Consider the following 15,048-nt stretch of genomic DNA (forward strand, 5'->3'; position numbering starts at 1 on the left):
ATTTTCTGTATTTCTTTCATTGCTAATAAATCTGCTAAGTGCATATTTTTAAAAGCTCAGTTAAAGAGGATTTTTTTATTTTATTTTTTTATTTATAAAAACACTTGGAATACAACAAGCAGCATCACCATCTTAGTCAGAGAAACTGGTGACACTGCTTGCTAAAACTGAAGAGTAATCATACACATGGTCATGATTACCTGGAGAATTTACCATGCCCATAGTTACCACAGTTTGACACATTCCAAAAATTTGGTGACTTTTACTAAGGGGGTTATATTAAACATAAGTACCTGCATTTCTCCACCCACATTATAGACAAGTTTAACTTTTAACATTCTCCAACTAATCCTAATTTCCTAATTTTTTTAATTCCTGAATTTTATTTAGTCTATGTAGAAAAGAGATTTTAGAGAACTGAAAAACTACAATTGAAAGAAGTTAGTCTTTAGTCCGAGGAGTTAGTCATTCAATTCAGTTCTTCCAATTCCCATTCGATTTTTTTCATTCTGGATTCAGCCCTGTTTCGAGGTTATAGTTAGTGAGGGATGAGACATATTTCTTTTCACAAATCTTAGCAGCAAATCAAGGGCACTGCCCAATGAATTTGCATCTCTGCAGAGAAGACAGGCAGCTAGCCTTTGCACCTACTGATGCTCACAGCTCACAAACTATTTATTTCCTTCTGTATATCTGTAGGTACTTTTTATTTATTTATGGTCATGGAAGACATACCAACAAATATAGTGGGTGACACTTTGTATAGTAATTAGCTTTTATATTTATTTGCCATAGATGTTCAGTGCCCTATAAGTTGTAAATAATGCAATTCCTGTTATATGTTCATAGGACATTTATCACTTAATTTCAGTCACAATTTAGCAATTGTATTCTAGAATATGCTGTATATCATTTACAGATTTTACAAAAAAAAAAATAAAAATAAAAATAAAATAAAATAAATAAATAAATAAATAAATAAAAAAAATAAAAGATTGTTATTAAAATTTTATCCAGGCCTTTAGTTTGCCGTAGTAGAAAGTGTACCTAACTATGCTATTTACAGCAAAATAATTTATCTCATAATTTGCAAATCAAACCTAATGAACACAATGCACACAAAAGTAGTTTTATTATCACACACACACACATATGTGTGTATGTATATATATTACAGTTAAAGTAATAAATTTGGCTATTATTAATAATTGGCAGTTAGTATTAATAGCCACAATTTTTGGTAAATGTGATAAATGAACATTAATCACATTAACCAATTATTATTAAAAATTGCCAATGAAGTCAACTGATTAATTTTCACTGTAGACATTAGAGTTAAAAAAAAATAAAGGCTTACCTGAAATATGGACTTTTACTTATGTTTTAATTTAAAATAATAACTTTGAAAGTTTAATTTTTTAATATATATCATCATATTTATTGATGAGTGATAATTTTTGAAATCTTGAGTTCATAAATTTTAATATTGTTCTCAGAAATACAAATTTAATAAATTCTATAAAATTAGAAACATCACATGGAATGATTCAATGCATTTACAATAGAATATATTACAGCAAAGCTTTACATGATACAACTTTAAAAATCCATATTACAGTATTTTTTTACCACACTTGGATTTTTTTTTTTTTTAAATTTTGAATTTGTTTCACCCTATATGGCTTACCTGAAATATGGATTTTACTTATGTTTTAATTTAAAATAATAGCTTTGAAAGTTTAATTTTTTAATATATACAGTCATATTTATTGATGAGCGATAATTTTTGAAATCTTGAGTTCATAAATTTTAATACTGTTCTCAGAAATGAAATACAAATTTAATAAATTCTATAAAATTAGAAACAGCTCATGGAATGATTCAATGCATTTACAATAGAATATATTACAGCAAAGCTTCACATGATACAACTTTAAAAATCCATATTACAGTATTTTTTACCACACTTGGATTTATTATTATTATTATTATTATTTTTATATATTTTGAATTTGTTTCACACTATATGGAATCCGCAGTAACAAATTATTTTGGCAGGATGAGCTACTGTGACATTTTGAGTTAAAAAGTGTTTTTAATTTTTTATATTAGCAGCGGCTTGAGTAGCATTTGCTTTTACAATTGCAACACTTAAATCCTTGACCACCTAAGACAGAATGCTGATGAGTGCATTCTCTGAGACTTATTTCATTCACTGAAATAAATGCTTCCTTGCAGACAGTAAAATCAGTCCTTGTGTATAGTTGTTTTAAAATTCCATGTTTCGTACCAACTTTATGTAAGCTTTGATTTTCTTAGAAATTATGACATCTATAATATTCCAGTTATCAACCTTACCTCTGTCTATCTTTGGTATTCTTATCCATACCTTTTCTCCTACATTTGCTGTCAGAGACATTAACTTTGAAAGACTTAATTTTTTTCCACTTGTTTATTTGGTGACTGCTTAGCAGAGAGTCGAGCTCCTTGAATATTCTTTGAGAAAGCATGTATTGCAAGAGAAGAGCTTTCCTCCATTTCAACCTCAATTATTAACTCCAAATCTTCACTCGAATGACCCAGTTGCACTTCCATATTGCCCTCATTCACTGCGGCTGTATCTTCATCATTGGTTGAGATTGCTGCCTGATGTTGAGCATTATTACCAGACTGGTTTCTTAATACAATAAGATCTTCACTTATTCTTGTCAAGGTATCGGTTGGCAAATAAGTTCTTAAACATACTCTCACTTTACAGCCATACATAGCTTCATATGGACTGTGATCTACTCCCGAGTGATGTGCTCTATTTGTAATAAATGGAATGAGTTTTACTTCTTCTGACCACTTGGTTATATTGTTTGTTTCAAGCCAAGTAGATAACATCTTTTCTATATCTTGGTTTGCTCTTTCAACTTAACTTCGTGACTGACTATATCCTGGATTTCCATGAACAATTTTGACTTCATTCCACATTCTACAAATATTCAATAATTTTATTGGAAAATTCTTGACCATTGTCACTTTGCAGGATGCACCAACCATGGTAAACAGATCCAATAGGTGATAAGCAACTTCCTTGGCCCATTACGTTTTCAACGCTCTTAATTGAATAAATTTTGGTAGATGATCTTGACAAACCCACTTGTGATTGTATGTCACTGGGGTCAACTTGATACCTTCAATTAAATTCACTGCTTTTAACCAGTTTCACAAATGGCCTTTTCTTCAAACCCTTTGTTTCTTCTGACAAGGTCCACAACGATTCAAATAAATCCTTACCATTTCAATTGTAATATTCTTATATTTGGCTTTCACTTCTTTCATCATTCTGTTTGGCTTTCCATGGCTGACTGCAATATGAATCTCATGGATTAGTTGAAAATTCTCCTCCATCCAAGTATAATACACAATCAGATCTTTATCATTTTGCATTGGAACAATGAGTTTCTCGACAATACCAATTTTAACAATATCATATCTTGATACTCAATGATAGTCTTCTGGTGTTTTGCCAGAATTCTTTTTGTTGCTTTCCTTAACTTTCGCAATAAAGGAATTATACTGTTCTCTTGTAAATAACTGATAGTTTTTACCCCCCCCCCCTTTTTTTGATTTGAGCATGTCCAAATGATCGCTAAAATGTGATTTCATGAGTTATAAATCATCTTCCATTGTACTTAAATTACAGTAAAATTTGTGAAAATCCTAAAAGAACAATGCACACACCAAAAACTGACAAAGAAACTTATGTCAAACTGGCATATATATAAAAATAATCAAAACCGTCAAGCACAAAGTATTCACACAACAAAGGAACAATGCACTCAAAGTGTGGGCATCTATATATAAAGTAAAAAAGTAACTGACATTGTCTAGCTGGTTGCACAGGAAATTACCATTTTAAAATCTCTAGCCAAATATATTGAAAATTATTAATATATTGGCCAAACTTCATTGGATATTATTAAAGCTCAGTTGGTTATTATTAATAGTAACTGGTGGTTACTAATAACAATCGATTAATCACATTGACTATAACATAGAGATAAAGAGATGTTATAAGGCATTTTCTCCCTCTTTCTGCATGCCTTCATATATAACTGGAAGCATATTACAATGTGTATTCAAAAGGTCTAGAGTTCGAATCCCGACGAAAAAGGCACTGCGGATTTCTTCAGTTTTCCAACATCTAGAAAATTCTAAATGAGTCTACAATGGCACTCAAACTAAAATTTGATGGACGATAATTCATCACCACCAGGATTTAGAGAGTGGATGTCCTCATCACCAATCACCCTTAAAAACAGGAAGTATATAAGGTATTTTCTCCCTCTATTCCATATGCCTGTGTGGTGTAACTGGAAGCACACTTGATGCGTATTTGGGAGGTCCAGAGTTTGAATCCCAGTAACAGCAATACCTGTTTTTCATATCTCCAGCATCAAAAAACCTAATGACTCTACAATGTAATTACGAGTCTGATGAAGCAGACTGAACTCACATCACTAAAAAAATTACCAAGAACATATTATTAATAAATATCAATACATTTCTACATATTCCCTTTTTTAAATCACATGAAATTAAAAAATTATTTTTCCATATAAAAACCAAAAATAAATAAGAAATGTATAAAGGGCTTTAAAATGTGGTTATTAAAGGGGGAGAGTGAACTAAAAGTTTCATAAACACTTCCAGTTTATAAAACAGTTTAGAAAACTCTTTGATTGAAAAATAAACCAAACATGACATGAAAACTTTCAGCTTTGTTTACTTGACAAATTTTCACACTTGAATTGTCAAACTATTGTTATATCTTAGAAGTGTATTTAAATATGTTCTTAAAGTTTGATGTGTTAAAGTTCTCAAAGATTTTTAAAATACTGAATTTAATCATCATAGCAATTTACTTTCATTGAAAGCAAAGAGTAGTTTATTATATGAACACTATACTTTCTTTTTACTGTCTTCATTGATTAATAGCCTTGGATCGTTGTGGTTATTAGTACTTATAAACAGAGATATGAACTTTTTTTTTATTTTCATTTCCTCTCAAAAAAGATAAATCTGAAGCCTAATATCTTCTTGTATTAGTCAAGATCAGTGGTTCTCAAAGCAGTGCCTATGCACCCCCAGGAGTCTATCACCCCTGAGGGGGGATCTGTGAGAAATTAATTTGAGGCTGCATGAACAATGAGGGATCTGTGTTGGTTTACTATAAGAGAAAATAACTGTGACACATTTTCATTATTATTAAAAATAAATATCAGTACATAAATGTGAAGCAATTTTTTCATCCTGAATAAAATAAAACAATTTGTGCCCTTTTATTACAGATAACAGTATGAGTTAGCCAGAGGAAAAATGCATACAATATACGGCAGAATATTTAAAACATGGCTTTATTCCATTACCAGGATATGATACAACATGGCACTTTGTTGGTTCTTTAAAGTGTATGTTTGGATTGACTTTTATGTGCTCTTTGATTCAGTGTTGGAATTCTTGAAAATTAAAAACAATAATTTGCAGCTCAGTTTAATTTAGAAAGTGATATAACTTACATGATTAACTCACTTGCCAATTTTAGTGAAACCAATTTGAAGCTAGAAGCTGATCAATTAAATTTAATCAATTTAAAAATTATAACATCTGCATTTACTGTAAAATTTTTCTACACAAACAAAAGAAGGGAAAAGGAGAATGCTTCCAATTTCTAAATCTTTCAAAACTTCAAAAATGAGATGAACATTTGCTTGGTTATTGTTATTACTTAATAGTTCTTCATTGACTTCAGCCAAAGATCTGAAGGCATTCTTAACTTGGTTAATCCAACTGGGTGTTGGATCCTTCTGTAAGTAGGCTCAGAACCTCAGATGAATCCATACAAATACAGGAGCAATTTTTTGAATTACCATCCATAAAAGAGGAGCTGAAGTTAATGTTTGAATGAGGATAACGGAATTTCTGGTTACAAAAGCAAATAGGAGTTTTACATTCTGCAGTATGGGTCACTGTAGTGAAGATGCTAATTGCCTTCCCATAACTTCCAGCCCACCAGCGGCCGAGCAGTAAAATCGCTGAACACTGGTAGTTCGGTCTGAGGTTCGAATCCCGTGAACGGGCTGGCTACATGGACGTTTTCGTGGTTTTCCGCATGTGTAACGTGTATAAGAGCCAGTTTCCACTAGAAAGTCCTCCACAAAGGCATCCTTCCCTTTAGGCAGATAGTCCTAGTGTGCTTTGCCGTATTCTCAATACACCATACACCCATAACTTCCAACCTAATACAATGTGTGCAGTTTAGTACAGTTATGAAACTCATCAGGGAAGGGGGTGGAAGACAAGAAATTATTGCTCATGAAGATTTACAAATGCTCAGAAACGTAGAGCAAAAAGTAAATAATCTCATATTGTTCCATCAGGTTCCTACAATCTCACGGGAGGGGGAGACAAATAACTTTTTTTATTTTAAAACAAAAGTTATAATTTCAATAAATACTACTTTAAACATAAAAAAACTTTATTTATATTTTATTTTTACACCACCATTAACCATTCAAGACGTGAAAGTTAAATTGTTAATTTTCTATTATGCAGTATATAGAGTTATTTCACTTATATACTGCATAATAGAATAGGGAGTTCATGGTCGAATTTTCGTTTTAAGAAGGGGGCCAATGGTTAAAATGAGTTTGGGAACCAAGATGGATATGTGATTTAATAAAAAGTCCTGCAGTAACTTTCAAAACGTAATGATTCAAACTGGGAAATAGCCCATCAGTGGCGGAGCGGTAAAGTCGCCGAACACTGACAGTTCAGTCCAAGGTTCAAATCCCATGAAAAGGCTGGCTGCATGGGCGTTTTCGTGGTTTTTCCCATGTGTAACATGTATATGAACTAGTTTCCCTTACAGAGTCTTCCACGAAGGTATCCCTTCCCTTAGGCAGATAGTTCTCGAGGATTTGCCATAATCACACAAAACAAAACAAAGTGGGAAATAAATCTACCCCTAGTCAAAATATTGACCATAAAAACCAGGGATGTGGGGTCAGAATCAGAGTCGGAGCTGGATTCGCTAAAAACAGGTTGATTCCGTCTCCAGTTTTTGTTGGACAGTTTGAATTTTAAATAAAATTTAAATGAATTGAAAAAAATTAATGACAAGCTGAGTTTTTTTTATTCATGGACTATATACATTAATTAATATAGGGTTGATCATTAATTAATATTGATCATAATTAATATAGGGTTGATCATTAATTAACATTGATCATGATAATTAATATAGGGTTGAAGTCATGTCATATTTTGCTAACATATGTCGTCGGTGCATTTTTTGGAGCATTATGCTCATGCACCTCACTGAAATACTATATAAAGTCACATTTCTAACCCATTCAATAAACAGAAAATTTTCGATTCGAATGAGTTGGATAGATTTCATATGGAATTGAAAATGGAGGGAAAAAACTGTTGGTTTTCGCTATATTTTGCTTTTTTATTTTCCGCAAGCTTGTGAAAAATTCCATAAAGTTTATGGAAACAATGCTCTAATGACACGTCGGTGCCAGCACTGGTTTGCGAAATTCTGTTCTGACGATTTTGATGTGAATGATGTGCCTCAGTCAGGAAGACCATGGGAGGCTGCCGATGATGAAATAAAGGCAATGGTTAAGCCTAACCTGTGTTGTATTTTATATGTGTTGGGTACGTGCTCAGTGATGATTACAAGATGTACACAAACATCGTTTATTCTACATTACTCATCTACTATTCTATATTACAGTTATGATTAAAGATAATAGATACAGTTACAGTTACATATATAATATCTCCCTTTTTTATAAAAAATAATAATAGTAGTAAAATTAAACATATTCTTTTAAATAATAAGGTTTCTTAACAGTTCTACCAGATCGAGTGACGTAGTTATATCCATTTGAAAAATTTGATGATACTATACCTCTTTCACTATTTGGTGACACAACACTTGTATTAGGTTTTAAAGGACTTACAGGCACATCTAAATTTGTAGTGCTCCTACTATTTTCATGTATCTCGGGTTCATCTATAACTTCATTCTCATAGTTGTTTTGTATTGCAAACTCTTCCTGATTAGTTCCTTTAAGATGTTTTCTTCTGTTCCTTTCTACAATTCTTCCATCTGTTCTTATAATCCTATATGAACGTGGTCTTTCTGCTTCTTCTATAATTTTCCCTCTTTCATTTAGTTTTTTCCCTTTCTCTTTTATGTAAACATGATCTCCTGTTTTCAGTGGTTTTAATGGTCTTGCATTCCTATCATAATAACTTTTTTGTAAGGTTTGTCTCTTCAGTAAGTGTTGTTTATGGTCTTCATATCGTTTAGCTTGGATGAAATTCTCTTTTATAGGCATCAATCCATTTACTTTTCTTCCAAACATCAATTCAGAAGGTGACTTAATTTCATCTGAAATAGGAGAGTTAACGATATTCCAGTAAAACTAAATATGGATCCTTGTTGTCAACTACAGCTTTTTCTAACATTCGCTTGACAGTTTGAATATGTCTTTCAACCATTCCATTAGACTGTGGGTAATTTGGACTTGAAGTTCTGGTTTCAAAATTCCATCTTCTTGCAAAATCTTTATATTTCCTGCAATTATATTGTGGACCATTACCCGAATATACTATTTTCGGAATACCATGTCTTGCAAAAATTGATTTCAATTGCTTTATCACTGCTACACTTGACAAATCTTCCAAATGTCCAATTTCAACATATTTGCTAAAATGATCTATTACTATTAGATAATCCCTTCCTTGAAAGTCAAAGAGATCTGTTCCCAATACTTCCCATGGACCATTAGGTATTTCTTTAGATATCATTGGTTCTTTAGTATTAGCTTTTTGTAAATTTAAACATGTTTGACAATTCAGTACCAAATCTTCAATTTCTTTCGACATTCCTGGCCAATATAATATTTCTCTTGCTTTGATCAGGGTTGCCACTCAAACAGGAGAATGAAATTCCCTGACTTTTCCAGGTTTTCCAGGTGTGTTTCAAGAAAATTCCAGTCTATCCGCGTAATGTACGTTGGCTGTGCTAAGAGGTAAATTAATTATGGTATTACTTGTATTGTGTAGCAAATTCACTTAATTATTCAATAAATCCCAGAGGACATTTATTCTTAATTATTCTTGGTATACTTTGTTTGATAATTTTGTTTAGTTTTCCACTTAAGAAACTTAATAAAATTTAAGATATATATATTGGATAACAAATGTATGTTTTATTTAATTATTACTCATGATCATCACCAGTTTAACACGAGGCTAATCCGGTCCTTATAAATCACAACGCAATGCTAAATAGTTAGGTTAGATTTTAGGTAAATTTAATTTGCGTGAGGTATGTTCTTAAAAGGCACCTTAACACTTGAAAACACAAATATAATTATAATAGTTGTTGTTTTCTCCACTGAAGATTGAGATTAGAATCTTCCCAATCTGGAATAAAATAAGGCTTTTTTTGCAGACATTCTGCAGCTAAACGAAAGAAAGAAATCTATTTTAATAAATTGAAGTATTTTATATTTATTTCGCAGCATACATAAGGAAAAAATATGTGCATTAAATTTCGTGATGGTATGTCATCATACTGCTATAATTAATTTCAGGATTATGCCAGAGAAAATTTCCTGAAATTTGGAAATATTATTTACTAATAATAAATAAATTTAGAGGGAAGAAGCAACATTAAATTATATGAATAACATAAAAATAATTACTTAAAAATTGAATTAGAATAATCAACGATATTTTAGGGAATATAGTTATATTACATGGCTAGCCTAGATGACTGATTACTATTTTTTTATTTTATTGCAAAGTGGCATAGTATTTATTAAAAAGAAAAAAAAAAGAAAAAAAAGGTTTAAAAAGATTTTGCGGTAAAATTCTAGTATACGGTAAGGCTTTGGCACGATTTTGAAAATTGTCGCCAAGACCAAAATGACCCGTTTACTGCGCATCAAGATGTCGCCAAATCCCATTATTATCTAACCAAAGAACGTCTATGTAAAGAAGAAAAGGTTCCATACAAGTAAAATGCTATTACGCCGCTAGAACGCGGAGGGAAAATTTGCCAAGGGATTTGGCGACGGAACCTGGCGGCCAGAATTTCCCTCTCCGCGATGTGTACAGGAAATTGAGAAACACGTGTTAAGAAGAAACGCTTTTTGACAAAAAGAAAACTACGAAAATCCGTTTTTAAATTATTGCGAAAAAATCCAAGAAGAAACGTTTTATCAAAGGACGTTTGTTCTTGGATTTTTCGCAATAATTTTAAAAACGGATTTTCGTAGTTTGTTTTTCCCCTGAAAATAACTAATCCATGAATTAATTTATTTGCGCCAAAAAGTATTTTCTTTTCCATTAGAGTTTAACCACTTGCGCTAAGACTAAACTTCACGGTTGCGGTGCCGTGCGCTACAATATAACAAGCCGTAAAGTGTCTCATTTACGCCGCTCCGCATCTGCGAGAGCAATCCAGAGCTGTAACTCGAGAAATAAACAATCTCGTTGTTAGGCGTCGTGTGCACCACGTTATTTTCATTTTTGCGATAAATGCTTATCGACGTGGTGTTCACGTCGCTCGCGGTTTGAGACAAAAGCATCTTGACGTGCGTGGCACGTCTTTTTAAGAGCAAGTGGTTAAAGAAATTTTAAACGATATTCATTTTATGAACTCTTGATAACGTGACCTTCGAACTTCGACACCGGTTTCGAGCTTTGGCAACAGATATATCAGACATGCACAGCTGTTTTCGCTTTTTTTGGCGGGATCGTTGTATGAACTTCCCTGACTTTTCCAGATTTTGACAAAAATACTTAAATTCCCTGACTTTTCCCTGAATATTTTGGTCAATTTTCGAATTCCCTGACTTTTCCCGGTTCTCCAGGTAGCGTGGCAACCCTGTTTGATCTTGCATTTTACTACTCCTAAATAACCATAATGAATTCTGCTTAACATATCTTTTCGTAAACTTCTTGGTACAACAACACAGGGATTTTTAAATTTTAATTTATTTGCTTCTGATAGTTCTTCTCTAAAGTTAAAATATGGTTTTACCAGTTCTGGAACCATACATTTTTCATCTGGCCATCCAGTTTTAATTAATTTTCTTAAAACTTGTAGTTCTTCATGTTTTTCTGTTTCCAGTTGAAAAACTTCCATTTTACCATTAGACATTGGTATACATTCTACAACCAGTCCCACATGAGCTTCTATATCTCCTTCAAAGAAATCAGATCCTTCATCAGTTAATGATCTTGATAGTGCATCCGCTATAAAAAGTTCTTTTCCTGGTTTATATTTTATCTCAAACTTATATGGCTGTAATCTTATACGCATTCTTTGTAGGCTTACAGGGCATTTATTTAATGGCTTTTTGAAAATTGATTCCAGTGGTTTATGATCACTTTCCACAGTAATATTTTTTCCAAATATATACTGGTGAAATTTCTCACATGCAAATACAACAGCTAAAGTTCCCTTTTCAATTTGAGCATAATTCTTCTGTGTATCTGTTAATGCCTTAGATGCATATGCTACTGGTAAATTATTCTGAAGTAAGACTGCTCCTAGTCGTCCTTGAGATGCATCTACAGATAAAACTACTGGCATCTTTATATCATAATACTGTAAAACTGGTTTATTTACTAAGACATCTTTTAGTCTTCTAAATACTTTTTCATGTGTTGCATTCCAGTTCCAGATAACTTGTTTTTTCAACAAATCTCTTAAACATGATGTCAATTCTGATACATTAGGTATAAATCTAGAAACATATGTAATCATTCCTAGGAAAGTTTCTAATTCTTTCAAATTTTTTGGTGGTTTTATATCTAGAATAGCCTTAATTTTGTCTTCATCTGGTTTTAAACCATCTTTAGAAAATATATGTCCCATATATTTCACTTCATTCAGCCCAAATTTACATTTATTTAAATTAAATTTAACATTCTTTTCTCTGGCTCTGTCCAACAACTTCTTTAATCTTAAATCATATTCTTTTTTATCTTTACCTCAAACTAATGAGTCATCTATATATATTTGAACTCCTAAATCACTAAAAATTTCAGAAAAACTTCTGTGGAAAACTTCTGGTGATGAACTCAGTCCATATGGCTACCTCAAAAAACAATATCTACCAAACGGAGTGTTAAATGTAGTAAATTCACAACTTGAATCTGACAGTTTAATTTGCCAAAATGCTTTGTTTGCATCTAAAATACTAAAGATCTTTGCATTTGTCATTTGAGATGAAATTTCTTCAAAGGTTGGTATGTGATAATGTTCTCTCAGTATATTTTAGTTAAGGTGCTGAGGATCTGAACACACTCTTAAATTTCCATCCTTTTTCCTTACTACCACTAATGAATTCACAAATTCTGTTGGTTGGTTAACTTTCTTTATAATACCATCTTTTTCCATTCTTGCTAATTCCTTTTTTAATGGATTTAATAAGCTAAAGAATTTTCCTACAGGGTTCTATTTTACCAACAGCTCCTGGTTTTAATTTAATATGATATGTATATCCAGTTAAATTCCCAGTTCCTTTAAACAAATCTTGATATCCTTTTAAAGATTCTGGTAACTTTTCATTGGAATCAGGATTTACTGTACAAATCCTTTGAATTAGGTTTAATTTTTGCAATGTAGGTAAACCTAAAATAGCTGGAACAGTTTTATCACATGCTACGACTTGAAATTCTACTTCATCCTTGTCCCCTTTCGATGTTTAACATAATAATTTACATTTTCCAACTACATCAATTGTAGTACCATTGTAATTATTTAAAGTGACTTTTGATTCAGTCAAACATTTATCTCTTAAATTTAATTGTTTAAATTTAGGCAATGGTAGTACATTACACTGAGCTCCAGTATCCAACTTAACAAATAAATATTTAGATATGTTTACTTTTAGTTTTTCAAACCATTCAGTTTTATTTTTAGAAAATGGATTTGTATCTTCTACTGACCCTAAAATATATTCATTATCATTATTATGTAACTCATGCTCTAAATTATTCTGTACAACATTAACATTTTTATAAGTGCACATTTTAGAAAAGTGATTTTTCTTTTTACAGTACAAGCAAATCTTATTATAAGCAAGACAGTTGTATAACTTATGAAAAGTTCCACATTTTCTACATGGTTTTGGTTTATTGTACTTATTTCCTTGATAGTTTGAAGAAGAATTAGTACTTTGTTGCTTTTGTTTTACATGATAGTCTTTCTTACAAGGCTGACCTTTTTCCTCTGAAGGTCGAAATTTATTACGTTTGATAGCTTCTATTTTATTTTCTTCAGTTAAAGTTTTCAGCTGAAGTTCTGCTAATTCAGAAGCTTTACACATTTTAATACATTTCTCCAATGTTAACTGATCTTCCCTTAATAATCTACCTTTGAGATTTTTATTTAGAATTCCACTTACTATTCTACCCCTTATTAAACTATCTTTTAATTCTGCAAATCCACAGTTGCTACTTAATTTCTTTAAAACGGTTAAAAAATCATCAAACGATTCACCTACATGTTGTGTTCGACAGAAAAATATATGTCTATCAACACTTTCGTTTACTTTCGGTATGCAAAAATTTTCGAAAGCTTCAATTACTTTGTCAACATCCTTCTTATCCTCTTCACTTAAATTAAAAGTATTAAAATTTTCAAGTGCTTCTTCACCAATAATATGCAATAAAATAGCTACTTTAATTTCAGGTGATTTAGTAATACCACCAGACGCTAACATATAAATTTGGAATTTTTGTTTCCATTTCTTCCAATTTTCGCTTAAATTTCCTTCGAAACTTAGATTACTTGGTGGCTTTAATCCATCCATACTTAATTTAGGACATTTAAAAAGTTTATATATACGTATTTTTAGCCACTTCCAATAAAAATAAACAACTCACTTACCAGCGATATAAGTTTCGATTTAATATCTTTACCCACGCTGCATGGTTCTTCAATAAAGATTTTCTTCTTTAATCAACGACTCGGCTTGTGTTGCTTTTTATACGTGTTGGGTATGTGCTCAGTGATGAATACAAGATGTACACAAACATCGTTTATTCTACATTACTCATCTACTATTCTATTTTACAGTTATGATTAAAGATAATAGATACAGTTACATATATAACATAACCCACAGTACACAACATGAGAGATTGCAGAGGCACCACACATTGCTCAATCAACCATTCATGACCATTTAAAGAAGCTTGGATTTGTAAGCAAGCTTGAAGTTTGGGTTCCTTATGAGCTGAAGGAGATCCATTTGGTGAAGCATTTGAACATCTGCTATTCCCATCTTAAACGTGAAGAAAATGACCCTTTTCTGAAGCATAGGGTCACTGGTGACGAGAAATGGATTGTGTACAATAATGTCGCACGTAAGCAGTCTTGGAAACAGTGTGATGAACCACCTCCATCCACGTCCAAAGCGAACACTCACCAGAAAAAGCACATGCTGTCAGTGTGGTGGGATTTCAAAGGTGTTGTGCATTTTCAGGTCTTAGCAAGGAATCAAACGATTAATTCAGCCGTGTACTGTCAGCAATTGAACAATGCAATCAATCAAAATTGGCCAGAATTCACGAATCGTAAAGGCATTGTGTTTCTCCTAGACAACGCAAGACCAAACACAAGTTTGGTTACCCGCCAAAAGAGCTGTTGGAGGAAGCTTGTTTGGTATGTGTTGCCCCACCCAACGTACGCACCTGACCTTGCACCTTCAGATTACCATTTGTTTTGCTCTTTGCAGAATTCGTTGAATCATAAAACATTCGATTCTGATGATGTTATAAATTGGCACCAGGTACAGTTTTTCGCTTCTACCAGTGTGGAATTATGAACCTTGTTGAACAATGATAAAAAGGTCATCGAACAAAATGGCCAATGCATTATTGATTTAATTCTTATTTTTTTAGGAATAAATTGGCTTTGAAAGACATAGTAAAAATACGACATGACTTTTTGATCGA

At 32.1% G+C, this 15,048-nt stretch overlaps 1 protein-coding gene across 1 annotated transcript in view; it reads right to left on the reverse strand.

Moving 5' to 3' along the window:
* D12 (YEATS domain containing 2 homolog D12) overlaps positions 1–15,048 on the reverse strand; it is a 123,705-nt gene that overhangs the window by 39,718 nt on the left and 68,939 nt on the right. The gene's annotated exons all lie outside the window — the stretch shown is intronic.

Source organism: Stegodyphus dumicola, chromosome 10, assembly GCF_044657685.1.
Source record: "Stegodyphus dumicola isolate Sdum_Otavi_A_Nest chromosome 10, ASM4465768v1".
NCBI lineage: Eukaryota > Metazoa > Arthropoda > Arachnida > Araneae > Eresidae > Stegodyphus > Stegodyphus dumicola.